Source organism: Ambystoma mexicanum, chromosome 8 (genome assembly GCF_040938575.1).
Source record: "Ambystoma mexicanum isolate Mex_15411 chromosome 8, UKY_AmexF1_1, whole genome shotgun sequence".
Lineage (NCBI taxonomy): Eukaryota > Metazoa > Chordata > Amphibia > Caudata > Ambystomatidae > Ambystoma > Ambystoma mexicanum.
In genome coordinates this window covers 368,459,294-368,483,111 of record NC_090929.1, presented here as the reverse complement: position 1 = coordinate 368,483,111, position 23,818 = coordinate 368,459,294, and positions in this window count along the sequence as shown.

The following is a 23,818-nucleotide window of genomic DNA, read 5'->3' as shown; positions in this document are numbered from 1 at the left end:
GGGAGCAGGGGAGAAAAACAAAAACAAACGATCTTACTAGGCCCAGTGACATTGAGAATGTGCAAGTGCATGGGAAAGGGAGAGGGGGAAAGTGCAAGGGAAAAGGGAGGAGGGGGGAGGAGAAGTGCAAAGCATAGGAGAAATAAGATACATAATAAGTTAGTGGATAAATAAGTGAATAAATAGTGAGATCAAGAACAGTGGTAGTGCAGTAGGTGAAGGGTACTGTGCTTGGCAGGTCAGATAGGGTAACATCTGATAAGTGCAGAAGAGGAGTGGGGGGGAACTGTAAGGGTACAGATAACAGGCCCCAGTGCAGGGATGGCCGGGAGGCAGTGCTGGAGGGTGGCAGGGTGGGCAGGTAACTGAGCCAAAAGGGCCCCGTTGGCAGGTGTGGCAGTGCCGAAGAGAGAAAGCAGATCAAAAGGGGAGGAGAGAGGCAAAGGCAGATGCAAAGAGGAAGGTCTTAAGGAGCTTCCTGAACCGTAGATGGTTTTCCTCAAGTTTCAGGGTGGCAGGGAGGCCGTTCCAAAGGGAGGCCCCGGCTGAGGACAGAGATCTGCCCCATGGGCGCTTCTTAGAAAAATGTCTGACCCTGAGGGAGTTAGAGGTAGAGGCGCGAAGGGCTCGAGAAGGGAGGTATTTACGGAGGGATAGTTGAAGGTATTTTGGACCCAGGTCCCAGAAAGCCTTGTGGACAATGCAAAGGGTTTTAAATTTAATCCTTGCATCCCCTGGGCGCCAATGGAGGGATTCTGTGCTGGAGAGATACCATCCCAGGGCTTGAGGCCAAGGACAAGTCTCACAGTCCTGTTCTGGATTAGCTGTAGTGGGCGGAGAGTGGAGGCAGGTAGCTTTAGAAAGAGGCTGTTAAAGTAATCCAGCCTAGAGAGAATCAGAGCTTGAGAGACGGTGAGCTTCTGTGGGAAGGAGAGGAAGGGAAAGGTACCTCTGAGCAGGTGTAGTAAAAAGTCCGATTTTTTTGAGACATCAGATATGTGTGAGGACAAGGATAGTGTGGAGTCAAAGATGACCCCGAGGTTCTTTGCTTCGCAGGTAGGGGCGGGAGGAGGGCCAAGGGAGGCAGGCCAGAGAGTAAGGGGAAAGGATGGAGAGGGTGTGCCGATGAGGAGGATCTCAGTTTTATTAACATTTAAACAGAGATCTTTGGCTGCACACCAATTTTGAATGGCGATTAGACAGTCAGAGATGAGGGAGGGAGAGGAGGTGGCAGAGGGAAGCCTGAAAATGAGTTGGGTGTCGTCAGTGTAGCATTGGAAGTTGGAGCAGAAGATGAAAATACAGTAGGCAAGGGTTGCCAAGTATTGATTGAAAAGCCAGGGCGAGAGGTTGGATCCCTGAGGAACACCACAGGTAGAGAGGGAGATAGAGGAGAGGAAAGACCCAAGTTGTACTTGGGAAGGTCGGTCAGAGAGAAAGGAGGTAAGCCAAGCCAGAGCCTGATCAGTGATGCCAAGGTTGTCATGGAGATGATTGAGCAGGATGGCGTGGTTGACCGTATTGAAGGCGGAGGAGAGATCAAATAGGATAAGGACAGAGGGAATGTTAGAGTCCAGGTTGGAGAGCAGGTCTTCACGGATGTTCAGGAGAGCAGTTTCCGTACTTCTGGCAGCTCTGAAGGCCGATTGGTGGTCATGGAGTGAGCCGACAGAGTCAGAATGAATTTTAATATGAGTCATGGCAAGCTTTTCCAGGAGGTTACCCAGAAAGGGGGTGATGGAAATGGGGCAATAGTTAGCTGGGCAGGAGGGATCAGCTGAGGGTTTCTTGAGGAGAGGATGCACAAGGGAGTGTTTCAGGAGGAGGGGAAAGAACCGGAGGCAAAGGAGAGGTTGCAGAAGTCTGCAAGGGCAGGTGCAAGGGTGTCGATGTGGTCCTTAATGGTTTTCGAGGAACAGGGATGAACCTGTTTTGATGAGGCTTTCATAGATCGGACTTATCTGGCAACCTCATCGGGGGAGAAAAGAGGAAAGGTAGAGAAAGAGGGAGGAGGGGAAACTGCGGGAGGATCAACAAGCAGAGGAGGGGCGGAGAGAGGAGATGGAGAGGAGGAGAGTGTGGACAGGATGTCCTTAGTTTTACAGATAAAGTGTGAGGCAATGTCATTGCAAAGGGCCTGAGAGGCGAGAGGAGAGGTGGCTACTGCAGCAGGGTTGGCCAGCTCCTTGCAGATTTTAAAGAGTTCAGCTGAGTTGTTTGAAGCTGCAGAAATGCGGGATTGAATATGGGCTCGCTTCTTGGTCCAAACAGAGAGGCGATATTGCCTTTGGAACAGGTGGCAGGCCAGTTTGTAAAAGGATGAGCAAGAGCCCCTCCATTTTCTCTCAGCGGCCCTGCACTTACGTTTAAGTGAAGATAGGTCTGAGTCAAACCAAGTGTTGCACTTGGCTTTGGGCTTAAGGTGGATCCTCATGACAAGGGCAAGAGCGTCAAGGGTAGCAGTAATAGAAGAGTAGAGCAGGGAAAGGGCTGAGTCAGGGTAAGAATCAGCCTGAAGTGGAGGATGGGGTGAGAAGGAGGCAGCAAAAGCCTGAACTGACACACGCTTCATGGGTCGGATGTCCGAGAATGTGGGTGGCAGGCTTGGCTGGAGGGGAGGGGATGGGAAGAAAAGAGGATAGGAGGGAATGATCGCTCCAGGAGAGAGGACTCATGAGGGTGGTAGAAAGGGGGAGGTCAGAGGAGATCATGACATCAAGTGCATGGCCAGCAGAGTGAGTAGGGCCAGAAGGAAGGATAGAGAGGGAGAGTGTATCACATAGGTCACGAAAGAGTGTAGATGGGGGACAGGGGGAATCAAGATGAATGTTGAGATCACAGAGGAGGACGAGTTGAGAGGTGGAGGCCAGGAGGGCTGAGGAGAGGTCAGCCCACTCAGAGAGAAAAGACATGATTTGGCCAGGGGGCCAGTAGAGAGTAGCAATAGTAAGGGAGAGGCAGGGAGAGAGAGAGAGCCTACAGACGAGGCATTCGAAAGAGGAGTAGGTCTGAGTGGGGATGATACTAGTAGGAATCCACTCGGGGAAGTTCAAAGCAACACCCCTTCCAGGCCTGGTGGATCTGTGTGCTGAGAGGATCTTGTAGCCGTCGGAGAGGAGAGTGTCAAAACTTGTGACAGAGCTGGCGGTGAACCAAGTCTCAGTAAGACCTAGGACATCGATGTCAAGTTCTTCCAGGAGGTGGCAGATGTCAGAGGAGTGTTTGACAATAGAACGAGGGTTGAGGGTGGCTAGATGAAGAAGGTTGCCAGCCTTGAAAACCTTCCGGGGAGGGGTAGGTGTAGAGGGGGTATGAGAGGGGACAGGGGAGGAAGTAGGAGAAGACAAGGTAGCCAAGGGAGCTGGGGGGGGACAGCAGGAGAAGAGAGGAAATTGATGAGGCGAGGGAGCCGCCTATCAAAGAGACGTAGATTGGCCTGAGGTCCTTGCACCATAACAGTGCCATTTAGGTAGACATTAATGAAGACTCTGGAGGAGTCAAAGGAATCCATACGGACTTCCCAGCGGGTGCCACCATTAATGGGAGAGGAAGATAGAGGACAGAGCGTAGAGACCATATGAGGGGTCCAAAGGACAGGTGAGGGAACAACAAAGGATGTTGGTGAGGGTTTGTCTGGCAGAAGCGCTAGAGTAGGTATCAGCAATGGGGAGACCAGGCTTGGAGGCCAGGATGTCTTTTTTTAAATGTCTTCTTGCTAGACTTAGTGAGAAGGGAGGGATAGTCGATAGTAAAGCAGTTGGAGTAGATGGGAGAGACTGAGCGCCATGGTAGGTAGAGAAAGGGGGTGTTGCGAGAAAGAAGCAAGCGAGAGGTAGGGAACAGTCACTGAGCTGACAAGTGGAAGGGCAAAAGTGAAATGAGAAACACACCCAAATTTGACTTTCAAAAACACACCCAAATTTGACTTTCTAAAACACACCCAAATTTGACTTTCTAAACACACCCAAATTTGACTTTCAAAAACACACCCAAATTTGACTTTCTAAAACACACCCAAATTTGACTTTCTTAACACACCCAAATTTGACTTTCAAAAACACACCCAAATTTGACTTTCAAAAACACACCCAAATTTGAGCTATTGGCGGAAAAGTGGGTCCGAAAGGTTGGTGAGATGAGGTAGGAGTAGAGTTGAGTGTAGGGGAGGATAGGTTAAGTAGCATATGAAGGAGGCAGCGGTTAGGGCAGACAGAGGGGAGAGTGAAGGATAGAGGGAGGAGAGACAAAATTCAAGGAGTGGTAAATAGGAGAGGCTTTAACAGTCCTGTTCCATGGCTGTGTGACCAGGAGGGTCATAGGAGAGGGTCCAAAAGGTGAGGCTGGCGTAGCGGCATCACAAAGCGTTCCGGAAAGCAGACAGGGAGCACACAGGGGCCTTAGAAGAGGGCCTTTGAAAACAGGCCGGCTCCCCGTCTCCTGGTTCCACCAATCGGAAGATATAGAATGGAGGAGCCAATCACCAGGACTCATTTAGTCAACAGAGGTTGCAATAGGAGGTCAGGCAGCCATCTTGGAATGGTTGAAAGGTGCTGTTAAGATGGAAGTCCAGGCACTCAGAACATCAGATGAGGGGCACACAGCAGCATTGTCTGGGGTTAAAAACACATGCTATGCAAAATGCTTCTCAAGCAAAAACAAAGGGCTGCTACAAAACGTGTGCTGTAAGATATAATGCACTTCCACAGACTTAGAAACAATTTTGCAACAGCTCGAAGGAGCGTGATCTGAGTGAAGGCTTTCCCCAAGAGGAGGTGCGCACTGTGAGTGCACGAAAATCTGAGGGGCACACAGCTGATGAGGGGCACACAGCTGATGAGAGTTCAGGCAGGAATTCAGCTCGAGGATCATGTGTGCAAGCAAAAAGTTTTCTTTCTTCTTTCTTTGTTTTTTCTTTGTTTCCCCTCACACGGCCGCAGGATGCCGGAGGAAGACAACTGATCCTTAGGAAAAGGAGCGCCCACGAGCGCAAACGAGCTGCCGGCAAGGATAGAGGCAGGCCCATGCAGCCGCGCCTGTGAACAGCCGATCTTTAAAGAAATGGAGCGCACACAAGTGCGAACGAGCTGCCGGCCAGGATAGCGGCAGGCCTGTGCAGCCGTGCCTGTGAACAACTGATCCCTAGGCAATGGAGCGCCCACGGATGCACGGAAATATAGAGCAAGGGTGGAGGCAGGCCAATGGGGGAGGGAGCACACAAGGGGAGCGGGGGGAAAGCAGATGGAGAGTAAGGCATAGAGTAGAAGGCGAAAAGAGAACCCTATGACCTTATTACCACAAACATATGTTTCTTCCCTTTCAAATCTATCCCAATTACAAATAACTTTACCACAAAGCCAGTCCCAGATGGACATGGCCACTTTAACCACACGTTTTGTCCCTCGTGGTCATTGCCAGTAGCCAGATTGTCTGGATCATGACCTTATTCCATGACCCGGACAATCTGGCCACTGCCCACGGCCACAGGCTACACCTCAGTCACCAAAAATATATCACTATTTTTTGTACCTACATTATGACACTTGTCAAAAAATAAAACAAGGCCACATTTGCAAAGCCATGCTTTCAGGTTGTTGCCAATGCTCCTTAGACAAGTGCTGGAAATCCACCCATGTTTCATTTTTTCAAAAGTGTCAAATGTATGCACATACAATTGTCATATAACCTAGCCCCCACTTGACAAAATCCATTCGACTTTACGAAAACATGTATATATAGATCTATATTCCTTTTGCAAACCTTTGTGTAGACTTGTCAAATGGCACCACATGTATACGTCTTTACAATATTTTGGGCACCCCCCCTCTAATGTTGCCCACTCTTGACAGAATCCCACCAAACTTAGCAATAACATGTATATCTAGGTCTATTATCAGTTTGCCAAATTAAGTGTAGATTTGTCAAATGGCACCTCATTTATAAGCCTTTACATTATTTTGGGACCCCCCTCTACTTTTGCCCCCTCTTGACAGAATCCCACCAAACCTTGCAACACATTCGGAAACAGGTTGGCAATATAATTGCAAAATGTCATGCAGTTTCATTGAATGGTGCCAAAGTTATATGTCATCTAACAACTTCCCCCAAACATCTGAAGTGTCCCCGAACTTCTCAGGACTGTTCGCGGACTTTCGCAGCAAAGAAACACCAGTTTTTTTTGCTTCTTGCAGCCATATCCCATCCCATCGTCATCACCCCTCACCTCCCCAGAGATTATTTAATAAGTTTGACAAGTGCAATGTTGTTTTTTTTATATGTTTTTACCGCGATGTCCGCAGACACCGACCGATGTCCGCGAATCCAAGATGGCAGGCGTTTCCAAAAATCTGACGCACTTCACGCTTTTCTCCATCCAATCAGTGAGCACATCCGATGTCCGTGGACACCATGTTGCCCTCTAAGCCAATCAGATTCCTGTCCGTGGACTGAACAGGGAAGTGTGTCTGTGGAGCGGACATAGATATCACTAATTGTTTTGCCTTATGTTTTGGTCGTTTAAAAAAGAACTACTGGATGGATTTACACCAAATTAACAAAAGCATGCTTTCGGGAGCAAGTCGCCACTCCTGCCGCAAAATCCGGTGAAAATCCATCCAGCGGTTTGGGCTGTAGGCATGAGCAAAGTTTTTTCCCATTATGTCTATGTAATTTTGGGATCTTCCCTATAACTTTGACCAAACCTCACCAAACTTTGCAAAATAATTCGGAGTGGGCCATATACTCCTTTTGCAAAGTTCGGTGAGGATTCGTCCAGGAGGAGTGAAGTTATAAGCCATCCAAAAAGTGCTCTTCCTATGGGTTTAGCAACTTAACCATGACTACATGGCCGATACTGCAGAAAAGAAATTGTTAAAGGGACATTAGGGTTAAGTTGCACTAATAAAATCCTATGAAATTCAATGTAAAAACTTTGTTAAAGGGACATTATGATTACAAGTAAAATCAAAAAACCTCATAAATTCACCAGTTATGGTAAGCTAGGCAACTATAACTCGTGCCACCACTGTGTACTCTTAAGACTAACACACAGGACATCAAAGATGACATCACAAAAGTCAATGATGACATCACTGATGACATCACATATCTGGCCCACTTGTTTTTGTTCACTGACATATCTAGGCCAGGTGGTTTTGTTCACAGACAGTCAGAATGTTAAAATTCAAAAGGTGCTATATATCTAGATGTTCACCTTGTTGTATGTTTTTAAAGTATGTTCCTTAGGGTTTTGTCTCAGCTCATGGTGCACATACATGGGGCAATAAGCTGTCCTCAAACACACAATTCATTTGTGCACATGAAGATGAACTACATTGTTATTAACATTCTCTGGTGATGCTGTTTCTTTCCTCCTAACTTTAGTTTCCCTGTATGTGCCTCTATTTTGTATTCATTCTGGGTCTTCATATGCATTGTTTGTACTAACACAAGTGTGTAGTAAGTCTTGAATTGTTAGCTAGTTATTACGTGTTTAACATTACTCAAAACTCTGATAAGGTAGCATTAATTATTTTACTATCCAAAGTTACACAATTATAAATATTATACGTCTATGGTGCATGCTGCAGCCATTGCCTATATTTATGTATGATTAGATTCCTGTATTAACAACAACACTCCAATATAATGTTTTGTTTAGATGAGTATATTCTTTAATAGATTAAGTAGTTCATGATAGGTCTCCCGATCAGCCCTGACATGTTGTTACCAACATTATAAACACAACCCCATGTAGGGACTTTTCATCAAAATTAATGTCCTATTTGATGTCATCAGTGATGTCAGCAATCACATTTGTGATGTCATCTTTGATGTACTGGGTGTTAGTCTTAGCAGTGCACAGTGGTGGCGCAAGTTATGTTTGCTTAGCTTACCATAACTGCTGAATTGGTGAGGTTTTTTGGTTTTACTTGTAACCATAACGTCATTTTAACAAAGTTTTTTCAGTGAATTTCATAGGTTTTTATTAGTGAAACCTAACCATAACGTCCCTTTAACAAAGCTTTTTCAGTGAATGTCTTGGTTTTTTCCCAGTGCATGCTAATTTCCTACAATTTACTAATTTCATGCTTACCCCAATATAGCAGCATTTTTGTCCAATATACAAAGTTTCACCTTAAAACTCTTCCATTTCCCACCTTCTAGCATACTTTTTTAACACTTCTCTACACTTTTTGCAACTTTTTCCACCGTTTTTGTATTTCGTCAACATCCGCAAGTGTCTGGCATCATCACATACTTGTTGGACAGTGTCACGTGGCTGCATGCGTGTGCGTGGCATGATGACGTGTTCGCGAACGTGTCAGCACTTTGCGATCGTGTCTGTGATTCTTGAACACTTCGGAACTGCACTTTCTCCTGATCTAGGAACTTTCAAGCTCAAAATGTTCCCATTGCACAGCTCCTTCATTTATTCTCACTCATTATCCATTAACAATCTAGTACAGAGCACACGCTTGGAAGAATATTAGCAAAACTGCTATTTATCTTAAAAATAACATTAGCTATTGCCATCCCTCCTCCCCATGAGCCGCCACCACCACAAGCTGGAGGACCTACACAACAAGAAAAATGCAGTACTTCCAAAGACAATGAAGAGGACCAAGAAGATGAGGTAGAGGAAGTGCCTACCTCTAGCACCAAGAGAGAATCAAGGGTGTGGCAGTTCTTTACCACTGTTGGGAATGTACCAAAGGCTGAAGCTACCAAAGTGAAATGTACTGAGTGCAACGTTGTACTAAGTCTCGGACTACCTGGACAGTACTCCTACCTAACCACCTCCATGTGCCGCCACACCCATTCCAACCATCGCAATTCTCTCAGAAAGGCTACTTCTTTCTTAGCAAGTAGTAGGCTGTCTTCCTCCACCTTATCTTACTCAGCCAATACTGTAACCACACACCCTACTTCTGCGAGACACAAAATCCCACCAGCTACCTTGCAAGCAATAAAAGAGGCAGTTGATTCATATCTTTCGAAGACAACAGTCCTCTGTATATACTGTAACACACCACTCTGCAGGGGGGAGCAATTTCAAAGTGCTTTTGAAGCTGTTATCAAGGAGCATGAGAAACACTACCTTAGATGTGACACATGTTCAATATCTTCCCCTGTCCACCTGCCCCTCCATATCAGTGTTTGGTGCCTTTTCCCTCATTCCCCTCCCCACCTTACGTTCTAAACTCTCCTGCAAAAAATAAATTATTCTAAAAACAACAAAAAAGGTTCCTTTAGGAACCACATATAACAGTTAAAAATAGAACAAAAAACATCTTATAGACTCCATCTACTTTACATTTCTCAGTAAAGTAGTACATAGACTCCAACATTTCCATTAGTATTTTGTGTTATGCTAATTGGAATAATGTGGCGTTCATCCCCCATTTTGGGGACTGGAATGGGAGATAATTGCCCACCAGCTGAGGTTATCGGGCCAACCGAAGCAGGAGCGGATAATGAGGGCTCCGGTCCGTTATCCCCCACTCCAGCCCCTGTGATGGGGGATGAAGTCCATTATCCATTACCACCCTGGGTTGCCTAAGCGGTAAACTGGGGTGCTAAAAAAAGGATTTTTCTTCCTACACAGGGAAACGTGGAGCATTTGCTGTAGGAAGGACAATCCTTTTCCAAGAGGGCCACCATGGAAAGGGAAGGTGGGACTCCATACAGAGCCCCTCTTTCCCTTTCCATGGTAGCCTGCAGAAGGCGTAGAGAGAACGATATGACCATATTACCACAAGCACATTTATTTTCCCTTTTAAAACTATCCCAATTTCAAAACACTTTACCACATAGCTGGTCCCTGCTGGACATGGCCACTTTATCCCCATTGGTCGTCCCTCATGGTCATGGGCCACATTGTCCGGGTCATGACCTTATGCCATGACCCGGACAATCTGGCCACTGCCCATGGCCACAGGCTATATACCTCAGTCACCAAAGGTATATTACACATTTTTGTACCTACATTATGACACTTGTCAAAAAATAAAACACAGACACATTTGCAAAATAGTGCTTTCAGGTCCTTGCCAATTCTCCTTACACGAAATTGCTGCAAATCTGCCATGTTTTATTTTTTCCAAAGTGTAAAAATGTACGTACATAGAATAGTCATATAACTTAGCCCCGACTAGTCAAAATTCATTCAAACTGTGCACCTACACTCAAGGTTGGGTCTCTAATCTTTCTGAAAACATTTGTCTACATTTGTCAAATGGCTATAAAGTTACAATCCATCTTCAAATGTTGAGACCCCACCTCTAAATTTTGTCCCCTCTTGACAAAACTCCACCAAACTTTACAAAAGGCTTTAGATCTAGATCTAAAATCTTTTTGCCAACGTCTGTGCAGATTTGTCAAATGGCACCACATTTATAAGCCTTTACAACATTTTGGGACCCCCCTCTAATTTTGGCCCCTCTTGGCAAAACAGCTCCACACTTCTATCATCCATCATCCATTCAGAATCATATCTAGAATGAAATTCCCAAATTTCATGCAGTTTCTTTGAGTGGTGCCAAAGTTATAAGCCATCCAAAAACTGCTTTTCACCAACCTTGTAATGCACAAATAAGCATGATGCCCCTGAACATCTAAGATGTTCGTGTACATAACAGGACTGTCCCGGACTGTTTGTGTACATTAGAGAAGAAACACACTTTTTAAGGCCATATCCCATCCCATCCTCATGACTCCTCAACTCCCCAGAGATTGTTTGATATGTTTGACAAGTGCAATGTTGTGTTTTTTAATGTTTTTTCTGCAATGTTCACAGACAATGGTGGCTGTCTGCGAATCCAACATGGTGGGTGCTTCCAAAAAATCGGACGCACTTCAAGCTTTTCACCATCCAGTCAGTGGGCCCGTCCGATGTCCGTGAACCTAACGCCACCCTCTGGACCAATCAGAGGCCGTCCGCTGACCGAATAGGGAAGCGAGTCCGCAAACCGAACCCAGATATCACTAATTTCTTTTACCTACTTTTTGGTCATTTTAAAGAAACTACTGAGTGGATTTACCCCAAATTTACTAAAGCACAATTTCAAGACCAACATGCCGCTCCTGCCGTGAATTTTTAGAAAATCCGTCCAGCGGTTTGGGCTGTAGACGTGAGCACATTTCTTTTTTTCAATGCATCTATGGGAAAACCCACTAATTTTGGGATCCGCATATAACATTGCCCCCCCTTGACCCGGTGACAAAACCTCACCAAACTTTTCAGGAACAACATTTGGCACTGGCCACAACTACCACATAATAATACAGCCATGCACCCAAGAGTCTGGCCACTGGCCACAACCATTATAATAATATGTGTATAGTAATTGTAGATAGTGTGTGGGCAGTATATAGTATTTGTAACATGGTCACACAATCCAATTGAAGTGAAAATAGTACTTATGATTGCTGTACAATTGGGGTACAGGTTGGGTTTGTTGTACATGGCAATGAAGGAGAAAACTTAGTTTCTTGTTCTGTGAAAAACACACAGTATAATATGTTAGGTAGGATAGTTTACAATGGGCCTCATTACGACCCTGGCGGAGTGGGTTTACGCCAGCGTTATTCGCGGCGGACCCGTCCGCCCTACTACGAGTTCCCGTAGCGCCATGGAGCCGTTTTCCGCCTGGTTTTTCCGGGCGGAGAAATCCATGGCGCTACGGGACCTTGATGTTAATTACGCCACCGTATTTTACGGTGGCGTAATTAACGCCTTCCCCACTCCCATTATACCCTATGGGGCAAAAATGGGAATGGGGAAGGGTAAAATGGGGATTGGGGATTTACCGCCCCGCCAAGGTCGGAATGGGGCGGTAAATCCGCCAACCCCCATGGCGCTATCGGCAGCTTTCCGCCGTGCTCCATGGTGCATTTTGCACCGCGATTTCCGCCAGGGTCGTAATGAGGCCCAATGTCTCATTGCATGCAATCTCACGTATTCATGTACTTTTTAAACCCTCATAATTAGTACATTCTAAGTACTATGTTTGAAACAACATTACTGTGTGTTCTGCACATTTGCTCTTTCTGTTTGCATAATCATTGGGTCACTAAGAAAACAAATCCATACAGGATTAAAAAGATACAACTACATTTATTTGACGTTACATGTCCCAGTATGTTTGTTTGAAGTGTGCAGTACTTAAGGGAATGTTTAAGGTGCAAAAATAAGTGTATTTATTGTTACAAGCAGTTTTGCAGTAGGAAGAATCATAATGGTGTATTTGCGATTATTTTAAATGAGCGTATTTTTGAAGTACTTAGATATCTGTTGGCATATTGAAACTGTTTTCCATTTTAAAAGCAGCATTGCAGTACTCTAGATGTAGTTAGATACCAGTTGGCATATTCAGACTCTTGATATGTTTATAGCTCAGAAGGGTATTTTTTGAAGAAGTTAGATACCTGTTGGTGTATTCTTACTATTTAAAAGTAACATTGCAGTATTATGGATGCAGTTAGATACCAGTTGCCGTATTCTAACTGTTGAAGGGTTTACAGTTCTGAAGGGTATTTTTTGAAGCAGTTCTATTCCTGTTGCTGTATTCTAACTCTTTTGCTATTCAAAGTATCATTGTAGTACTATGGATGCAGTTAGATACCCGTTGGCGTATTCTAACAGTTCATAGTTGTAGAGGTCAGTGACTACACTTTGTAGACCCTGATAATCAGTACATTGTAAGTAATATGCTTGAAAAAACATTGCTGTGCCTTCTGCACAGTTGTTTATGTTTTCATAATCATTGGGAGAAAAATCTATATAGCATTAAACAAACATAGTACATTTATATCTATTGGCGTATTGAAACTGTTTTCATTTCAAAAACAGCATTGCAGTACTATAGATGTAGTAAGATACCACTTGGCGTATTCTAACTGTTGATAGTGTCATAGTTCTGAAGGATATTTTTGGAAGCAGTTAGATTTAACTATTCTGCTATTCAGAAGTGACATTGCAGTATTATGGATGCAGTTAGATGCCAGTAGACATTTTCTAACTGTTGATAGTTTTATAGTTCTGAAGGGTATTTCTTTAAGCAGTTTGATACCTGGTGGTGTATTCTAACTATTTTTGCTATTCAAAAGTAGCATTGCAGTACTATGGATGCAGTGAGATACCAGTTGGCATATTCTAACTGTTGATAGTTCTACAGGTCAGTGACTAAACTTTGTACAACCTCATAATCAGTACTTTGTAAGTATTACGGATGAAACAAAATCACTGTGTGTTTTGCACAGTTGTTGTTTCTGTTTGCATAATCATTGGGTCATTGGGAAACAATCTATACAGCATTAAAAACATACTACATTTATGTGAATTTAACTTTCACAGTAGTATGTTTGTTAGAAGTGTACAGTACTTAAGGAAATGTTTAAAGTAAACAAACTGTTGATAGTTTCACAGGTCAGTGACTAAATTTAGGTTTAAGGAATATTGAGTAGGCATTTGTTAGATTTCCGGGTAATCTTTGTTTTAGAGTAATGGAAGTATTGTTGCATTAAAACCAACCATATCTTTTTTAATGTATGCTTTATAGTGACTTGCAGTGGTTGTGGCATCAGTCTAGTAGATTATGCATACTGTTGTGAAGGTTTTCTTACCAAGAGATACTTGCCTGTGTGTGAAGCTAGTTAGCTTGTATTTTTGGTACCATCTGCGTTGTACCTTAAAAACACTTGTATTACATATTGGCTATGTGAGTTTATGTGCAAGGTGGAACGATTGTCTGAATTGCAAAAAGTGCATAATATGGCATGATTTGCATTTTGCACCAGCTGATGGAATGGAATGGATTCACAATTTGGTATAGATACATTCACAAATCGTTCATTAGGGATGTGCTCTTGTGCAACATGGTTGCAGAGAGTGCATGTATGTTTCCACGTGTATGAAATCTGGAAGATTTCATTTATTGGTATGTTTTTAGTTTCCAGTACTTGCAGTAAATACATTAGAAATTCTTGTCAATCTTCCTGCACACTCTGTTGATAGTTTGTAGTACTTTAATTTGTTTTGGCGTTCTAGTAGAAGGAGCAGTAGTCGGTGTAAATAACACCTCCTATGTTGTAGGCAGCTAAACCTGTGGGTGCTGTTACAACAGCTGAAAGTTTGCTGTTTGTTAACTTTTGTAGGAATCTGCTGATGATGTTAATTAAAAATATTTTTCTAGAACCAGCTTCACCACTTACATAGAGGAGTAGAGTTTTATGATTATGACAGCTACAAGTTTTACTTTCATGCTGCAAATCATGTTCAATTTCTTTAGTCGCTTCTAGTAAAATGCTGATCATTTAGCTGTGATTTTAGCACTGACTATTTTTCTTCTGATTGCTCATATTGATACATGGTGTTCTCTACTTCAGTCATGGTTAGTTCTGCTTCATTTACAATGAGTGGCTCTGCAAGTGGCTCTTGGCTTCCTATAACAGACGGTTGACTGCCCTTGGGAGTGTCTTCATTTAGTTGCGCTTGAACGTCTTCCTCTTGTTGGCATTCATTGTCCAACATGTTTATGTATTGCTTGAAATTGATGTTTGTTATACTGCTTTCATGTGCATTGAATGCAGCTTCAAATGAGTCATGGTTACCTTAATACATCCTCTTCTTTTCTGGATGGTTTAAAAAGTTGCAGTAAGGCTATGTAGTACAGTTCTCTATGTTGAGGAGTTTTAAATGATAATTTCATACGATTAATCCAGAACGAGGACACGGCTCCAGATGAAACAACCAGTGACTAACGGGCCCCAAAGGATGTTGCCAGTCAGTAGGGAGCTTGTATCCCTAGTGGCTGATCTATCCATGCACAGTCTGGGGGTGGAGGGTCAATTAGTTGGGCTTGGCAGGAGAGAACATGGCTGGAAAAAAACAGCTGCAACCTAAGGTGTCAGAATTAGATCAACCCCCCAAGTTCACTCTGGAGGAGATTATTTCTGAGCCTTGCAGTAGCATCCCCTTGATGGAAGGTGCTCCGCCTCCACTTGTGTAAGAGGCGACAAGGGATTCATCCAGTGACAGATGCCAAATCACTCCCTTTGGAGTAGACCCGCAACAAATTTGAATATGGGGAGCCTCTAGAACTACCTGTAAACAAAGTGCTGACGGATACATATAATAATCTGGTTGGCTCCATGGTAATGAGAAAACCTTCTACACTGTCTGAAGAAATTATGTCATCTAGTAACCCTTTGATAAATTCTGAATTGGTTGCACAGCTCTCCCAGGATCTTACAGAATTGACAGCCAAAATGTACACTCAAAAAAGGAAATGATTGGCATCAATACAGGATAGGCTCAAGGCATTAGAGTTGGATCTATCGACGGATGAGCGAGGGGGCTTGGATATGGATTCTTTTAAAGAATTGGGCCGGGCCAATAAATCCAGTTCGGGGAACGATCGGATAATTGGCCCTCACATAAAAGGTTCCCTCTTGCCTGACCCCAAATTCGTTATTTGAGGAAACCCATCATCCGACCCCCCCCCAGGGATTAGTGTTCCTCTGACTAATGCAACAATGGATTCCTCGCACTCTAGCTGTGACTACTCAAGCTGTGACAAGCATAATGGCTGGAATGGAATGCAAGGGGTGGATCCAGGGATCTGCAGCGAGTGATTATGTCTGCATTGTCAACATCCTTAATGCCCTTCACTAAGTTGTATGAGTCGACCTATGGATCTTTACAGGACAGAGCAACTTTGATAGCTATGTTTCACAATAAAATAAGTACCTTGGAAGGGTTGGCTGCAAAGGTTGAAGAACGCCTGAATAAAGAGGTGGAAACATCACTGCAATGGCAAATACACCTATGCTACATAGCCCGAAGAGAGTCCACCGACAAATCCCTCCTAATGGAAGCCCACTTAGAGGATTGTAAATGGATGAGATCCAAATGGAAAGAAACAGCAAGGGGGTCACCGAAGCAGGGCCATTTGCCCGAATAAAAGATCCTAAGGTGACTGACGCAGCAAGTTTGAACACCCACATAGATTTGGACCCATCTAATCCAAGTGCTCCTGAAAAGGAATACACCATATTCTCCATATTTAAAGAGCAGTCTCCACTAGAGGCCTCAATGATTGGCCAAAGGGAACCCTATTTTGCCACGAGTAAGAAGACCAAAAATCTACATGCTAAAAAGCAGGGCCAATCCCATGGATCCAGGGCATTTTTGCAAAACCTCAGAACTCCCCCCTATGCCAATTATGCAGCAGTCAGTGAAAAAAGAGCTGTCGCTGAAGTAGGAAGTCAGCCTAAAGTGTGCTCAAGTGGAGGAATTTGCTAACCTGGAAGAAACTTGCCTGAGTGACTTACTTGAAGTCATCTATCAAGAACAAGATTACAATGAATGGAACAACTTGATTAACGCAGAAAGGCCAGAAATAGAAAGACAGGCACATTTAATAACTGGTAATTCACTCCCCGAGAAGGGAGTGCTCCAATTATTAAATACAGGCTTGCCCAGGCCGAATCCCCAGAGAAGGTCTTCCAGATTTTGGAAGAGAAAAGACAAACGCGAAAGGCCCCTCATGATCAGGAAGTGGAGTGGGTGAATATAAAAAGAAAGAAGGTGGGATTTCTGACAATTGTGGAGAAAAGATGTCGCTCGAAACCCCAGTGCTACCCGAAAGTTAATTGGATGCAATCACAAACATCTGGAAAGGGTGGGATGGCCACTGCGGATGTAAATTGCAAAGTCCATCTTGAAGGAATTCTTAAGGGGCCTAGCTCTTTTATTCTGAACCATCATAATGTGATGAAGTTATTTCAATGTGTATTTGCCCTTCAAAACATCATTTTGGATGACATAAGTGGTGGAGTTCGCAACCGAAAAAAAGATGGATTCAGTGATTCTTCATCTTGCATCCTTGGAAATAAAAAGGCAACTCCAATTGGCAAGTTTGGAGCTCTGGGCATTAGGTTATAATCTGAGAAATCCGGACGAGTGAAAAAGGATTAAAAAAAGGAAAACGCCCCTATTCCCCATGTAAAAAGTAAATCGGAAGAGGATCCAAAAAGAGGTGGCTTCAGTCTCCCACATGACAAAGTGTCTACATGAAGTGAGAGGTCTAGGAAGAGCAGTAATAATTACTGTGAGCACCAAAGACTGGAATGTCAAGAGGATTTCCCCACTTTAAAATGCACAGTCGATAACCAGGAATGCTGCAGGAAATCTGGCCTAAAAACCAATGAGGATCAAATGATTGGCCTAGCAGAATCAAACTGGGAGTGGCTGGCCGGTGCTTTGGCCTCTAAAAACTCCGAATAGATTGAGGCAATTGAGGAGGAACCTGAGCTGCGTATTGGCTTGTGGAATACGTGCAGATTTAAACCACTGTTCAATGAAGAACTTATGGAATTGGGCCAGTATGACATAATATGCATGCAGTAAACATGGCTCAGATAAACACCTGTCTGTGATGGCTATGAGCCTTATCTAAACCCAGCAGGAAAGGGCATACTGGGTAGGCCCTACTCAAGTCTTCTTTTTTTTTGTTAATTTATTTTTATTAGGTTTTGAAGAACACAAAACACAACATTTACATTACAGTTGGAACATACCAAGATTGGGAACCTATTTCCCACCTCTCCCATCCCACCAACATAACAACATGGGGTTATAAACCAAGTTTTTATTTTTCCCCTCCCTCCTCCCCACTCCCCTCCCCCTGGAACATTGTCCTCGCACATTAGTGCGCTCTTTTTTTTATTCATGTCCTCAATACTAGCGTGCATGTCTTGTAATAAAACACTTTCATAGTCAGTAACTGACAATTATTTAGCTGTAATGGAAATGCCAACGTTCTCTGACGACCTTCAGGTGGTTACTCTTTCCGGTATGGTAAGTTAGTCTGACTGTCATTCCCCCTCTGATGATTCATGTGAGGTGGTGACAATATGCTCATTCACAAAGTCATTCCACAGCATTTCATATTGTGCAGCCTTCCCATGGAGGGATGCCGTGATTCTCTCCATTACACAAATACTTGTGGTGACCATGACCCATTCTATCTTGTTCGGGGGGAATTCAGCTTTCCACCTAATCACCAGACAGGCCCTCGCCACCAGATGGAGCGGGGCTACTATCCCTGTTACTCTCCTCAGTTCACCTTCACACTCTTCCAAGCCAAATAGGATTAACAGGGTTGTTATCTCTCAGAGATCACATCAATCTGCCTGATCCAACCCAGAACCTCGTCCCAATACACTTTCACCCGGGAGCACCCCCATCACATATGCCAGTAGTTGGTCTTCTCCCCGCATTGACGCCAGCACATGGGACTAGTCGATTGGAACATTTTGGATAAACTGTCAGGGTCATATTGCCACCTGTGGAGGAGTTTGATGGCGTGAAGTTTGTATTGAGCAGCTATAGATATCTGCGAGGCCCCTCTACAGATCTGCATTCATTATTCAGGGTCTAGCTCCATGTTCAAGTCCCATTCCCACCTTTCCCTCAGTTGGGTAGTGGACCCCTTCCCTGCCTCTATCAATGCTTTATACAGGGCAGAGATCAGGTTTTTGGTTTCTATCGTCGTATCAAGTAGTCTCTCAAAAGGGGTGAGGTCTCTCTGTATCCTCTCCTTACATACATTTCTTGTGAGTACACCCTTAAGCTGCAATAAGCAAAAGACTGATATTGGATGTATTCCCAGAGACTCCTCGAGTTCGGTGATTGTAAGGAAGCACCCCCTCCAGAGGTGTCCCACCCTTTTGAGGCCTGCTTCGAACCATGCCTGGAACCGGTCGAGTTTAGGGATCTCCTCACAGATTCCCAAAGCCCATATGTGGCTCAGAGGGGATGGCCATGTGGTTATCCCCCGCATATCTACCCCTTCCCTCCATTTCTCCCATAACGTGCCCAGTATCGGGTGATTCCAGAGCCTTCTGAGCAATTTATCTCTCGAGACCCATAGGCACTCTGAGATGGTGGCCGGTGCTAGGTTATGATTATCGAGGTGTACCCACTGCCACTCCGTCTGCCCTCTCAAGTGGGGGACCATGAACCTTAACTGGATGGCTTGGTAATATTTCTTGAGGTCGGGGAGACCTACTCCTCCCTTTTCCTTGGTTAAAACAAGAGTATTGTAGGCTATCCTTGAATTTTTCCCCTGCCACGAGAATCTTAGAATGGCCCTTTTGGTTTCTCTGAAGAATGTCTCCGGGAGTCGCAGTGGAAGCATTTGAAACGGGTAGAGAAATCTCGGGAGGCACACCATTTTGACTGCGTTGAGCCTTCTGATCCATGAGATCATGAGGTTCTGCCACTTATTTAAATCTGCATGGAAGCTGGCTATGAGGCTGGGGTAATTGGCTTCATATAGTGTATTCAAACCCTGTTTTAGATTTATCCCTAAATATCGAAGGGTGGTGCTGCCAATTTCGAGACCGAGAGCGGCTAATCTATTGGTAGGTTCAGGGGTAGGTTCTTGTAATGGGATTGATTTGGATCTATTCATTTTAAAACCTGAAAGCGCCTCGTAATTCTCTATTAGTTGTATAGCCCTTGGGGTTCTTTATATGTAAGAGGATATCATCAGCGTAAAGGGCGACCTTGTATTTCTTCCCCTTCACCTAGAGGCCCTCAACTTGATGGTCCATTCTAAGCACCTGAGCGAGGGGTTCCAGGGAAAGTGCAAACAGTATCGCTGAGAGGGGGCAGTCCTGTCTTGTATCTCTTTCCAGCTGGAACCACTTCAAGTACTCAGATTTGGCGACTACTGATGCTTTGGGAGATGTGTATACCGCTTTGACCGCTTTGCTAAATATATGTCCCAGCCCCACTTTTTCTAGTACCTCCTCTAAGAAGCCCCACTCCACCCTGTCAAATGCTTTTTCGGCGTCCACTGATGAGAGAGCGGGGTCCCCCGTCATTTCCTCAGACTCATGGATTAAATGTAGCATCTTGCGCATGGTGTCAGCTCCCTGCCTTCCTAAAATGAATCTAACCTGATCAGAGTGTTTTAGTCGGGATATGTGGACCTCGAGTCTGGCTGCCAGTACTCACTTATAGATTTTAGCATCGATGTTCAGTAACGAGATTGGGCGGTAGGACCCGCACTGATTAGGGTTTCTGCCTTCCTTGGGGATTACCATGATGAGTGCCTCTGAGAAGGAGTTTGGGGGTACTTCCGTTTGAAGGATGTCATTAAATATGTCTACCATGAAGGGGAGGAAAGAGGATATAAACGTCTTGTAAAAGACGGCTGTATATCTGTCATTACCAGGTGCTTTCCCCAGTGGTAGCCTCTTTTTCGCTTTCTCAATCTCATCGCTTGTAATTGGGACATCTATTAATTCCTTGTCCTCATGGGATAGCGGTAGCATGTCCACCCCTTGTAAATATTGTTCTTTTTCTGTTTGTTCCTGTACCATTTCTGATTTGTATAAACTCTCATAGAACTGTTTCCTTCGGGTCTGTTGTTAACGCGCTCCTCTCCCCCTCTATGCTAACAATCGATCATTCTACACATTGGCCTCTTAGTCTAGCAGCGAGTAGGGCATCTGCTTTGTCTCCCTTTTATAGTGTTTTTGTTTAAGGAACTGCAGTTTGCGAATAACCTGGGCCTCCTCCAAGAGCTGGAGCTCCTCTCTTTTCTGCCTATGCTCCACTGTACTCTGCGCAAGTTCCTCCTTGGAATTGCAGGCAGCGGTATCCAATTGTGTAATCCTCTCCCTTAACCCAGTCTCTATCAGTGCTCTTTCCCGCTTCTTACTCGCTCCCTCCCTAATCAGTATCCCCCTCCATGTCACCTTACCAGCCTCCCACACCACTCTCTTGGGTACTTCCCCTGTATCGATGAGTTCAAATTATTCCTTTAACCCTTTCTTCATCTCCTCATGGAAGACATGATCTTTCCACAGAGTTTCATTACAGCGCCATTTTGCCACCCTGTGTGGTAGAGTTAGTAAGTTCATATCGACAGTAACCATATCATGAAGTGACCATGAGATTGGTACTATCTCAGAGGCAGTCGCAACTTGCCCCACTCCCTCTGAGAGGTATAGTCTATTCTGGTGAACGCAGAGTGGGGTGCAGAATAAAAGGTGTATCCCATTTCTTTAGGGTGAAATGCTCACCAAATGTCCTGCAGTCCATATGTCCTTATCACGTCCACCACCTCTGCTCTGCCACCATCTGCAGGTTCACATGATTCTGGATTGCCAACTTTCTGTCTAACACGGGATCTGCCCATAAATTAAGGTCCCCCCTAGTATTATGTGGCCCTTGGCCTCCAACATTATCTTTGGAATTGTATGCTTGCCCCTCATTTGGAGCACAGAGCGTCGCAAATGTGCACATTCTATTGCATACCTTTCCCACCACCACGAGAGCCCTTCCTTCTGTGTCTGCCCACATCCTGTTTTTTCCAGCTTTAACCCCTTCTTCACCAGTATTCCCACCCCTGCTTTTCGTAGAGGGCCAGAGCCCCAATATTCCGTTCCCAATCTGGAGGGTAAGATCCTACGTTCCTCTCCTCGTATATACTTGGTCTCTTGGAGAAAGAGCACATCCAATCATGCCCTCTTGAACTCCCTGCAGACCAGCGATCACTTTGTGGGTGAATTCAGGCCCTTTACATTGAGCGTACCTACCCTGAAAGGTCCTACCCTCAAGAATTCATGTGTTGTTGCCATTTCTTATCTCCCGTGTGTACCATTCACAAAATGACCACATGCCACTATCACTTTCGACATTCCCCATTGCCCATAACCCACTTCTGAAGAGTCATGTTCCAGTACCCGCCTCCCCCCTCAATCTTCCCCTCCCACAGTCCTCCCTGTCGGCCTCCGATCCAACAAGCTCATCAGTACCTGGCCGTCTCGGACCACCAGTGGAGACCGTACCTCTTACGGCCCCATCTCATAATGTTCAACTTAACCCTGAGCCCTAACTTTTTACCCCCCTACAGTAGCCTTATAACAAATCGAGTCTATTACAAAATGCCTCACCGTCAGCGCCATGGATTGCGACCTGGGCAAGCCCGCTTCTCTTTCAAGGTTGTGACCTCTGAACAGCGTCCTACAAAGTTGCAATTATCTGTTGTTAGTTCTCTCCTAATCGTGGAGTGAGCACCTCAACAGTCTTGATGTGCCTCATCCGGTGTTTCATGTCTTCCCCTTCGAAGTCGCTTGACATTCTGTCGACACGGATCTGTGTACGTAAATCCTTGCACTCTCGACACATATGCTTCTATTATATTCAGTGTTCCATATCTGGAGATGCATTCATCCTCCTAAATTTCCTCGATCCGGGTATTTGCCTCTGCTTTGGGCCTTTGATCCGCCATTCCCTGTCATCTGCCCTTGTTCCTTCACAGTTGCTTTATCTCCCTGGTCACAGAGGAGATCGGTCGTACAGCTCTGGATATCTCTTTCCGATTTGAGTCTAATCATGCTCCCTTCCCATTCAAATGTTAGTGAAAGGGGTTAACCCCAGCAATATTGGACTCCTTTCTCCTTTAGCCATTTAGTGAGCGGGACAAACTTTCTTCTCATAGCCAGTGTCAGAGCCGACAGATCTGGATAGATCGCACCTTCGCTGTATACAAGGTGATATCTGTGCTACGCTTGGCCTTCTCCAGGGCCCTGGCTTTATCCGCGTAGTTGTGGAACCGTGCTAGGACTGTCTTTGGCCCACATGCAACACCTCCTCTCTGTGTATGCGGTCTATTTGGGGCTTGTCAATAGAGTAATCTTTGAACAAGAGTTTCATAAGCGTATGTAGCGTCCTCTTTAGATCTAGGTCAGTCTCACCTTCTCTTTCTGGAATGTCAAAAATATGTATGTTATTACGTCGTTCATGATTCTCTAGGTCATCCATTTTTAGGCGCAACTCCTCTTCCCTAGCTTTGATATCCGCAATTCTCTGGTCCATTTGAGATTCCAGTGTGCAAAGAGAGGATTGGTAATGCTTAAATTCCTCGAGTCTCTCCTCTATCTTGTCTATTCTTTGTGTTATTTTGTTGACTTTTCCACCTATTTCCGCTCTCATGCTTTTCATTTTTTTCAGTAGGTCTGCAACATCTGCTTTGGTGCGGCTGCGTCTGCCCCTGGAGTCGTCATTCTGGAATCTGAAGAAATGGCTTTGTCAGTGCCATGTGGAGAGAACCTGTATGGTACGAGTTTCTCCCTGATGTCCATACGATCATGGCACCTGGCACTTCAACTGAGTATACTCTTTACAGTATCTCTTCCCTGCAGACCGTGTATTGATGAGAGGGGTGTGTGATCCCCTCAGCTGAAGAAGAGGGCACACGCCCCAAGAGTGGGGGTCCAACCTTCTCGTGGGTGAGGCATAAAGTTCAGTGATTCGTGGGAGGTTCTCCGCACCATGGAAGGCATTGGTCCGGTGGGAGAACTTGTCCTGCTAGACAGGGGCCCAACCCTCTAGTATTTTTTCATGGTGGGTGCTGGATTTGGTGCACAGTGATGCTGGGATGTCTCCACTTTTTCTGGGATTCAGTTCCATTTCTCCATGCAGCGCCGTGGTACTCTCAGTTCTTCTGTGGTTGTTGAGATCAGTACATGCTCCAGGGGACAGGACGTACCTCATTTGGAAATGCCTATTGTGGACTTTCCCTGTATTGCAGCGTTGAATGGAGTATCGGGATGCAGGGGAGCCTCCCGTTGGCACCCCCCTTGTTGTCACTTTGTATGTGTTGGAGATCATGAATTCCTGCTGCTTTGTATCACTCTTACCCTGTGCGCCGGATAAAAGGTACCTCAGAGCAACAGGGGTGTTGCTGTGTGGTCAGCCGCATCCTCAGGTGCTTCCAAAATGATTCCAGAGATGCAA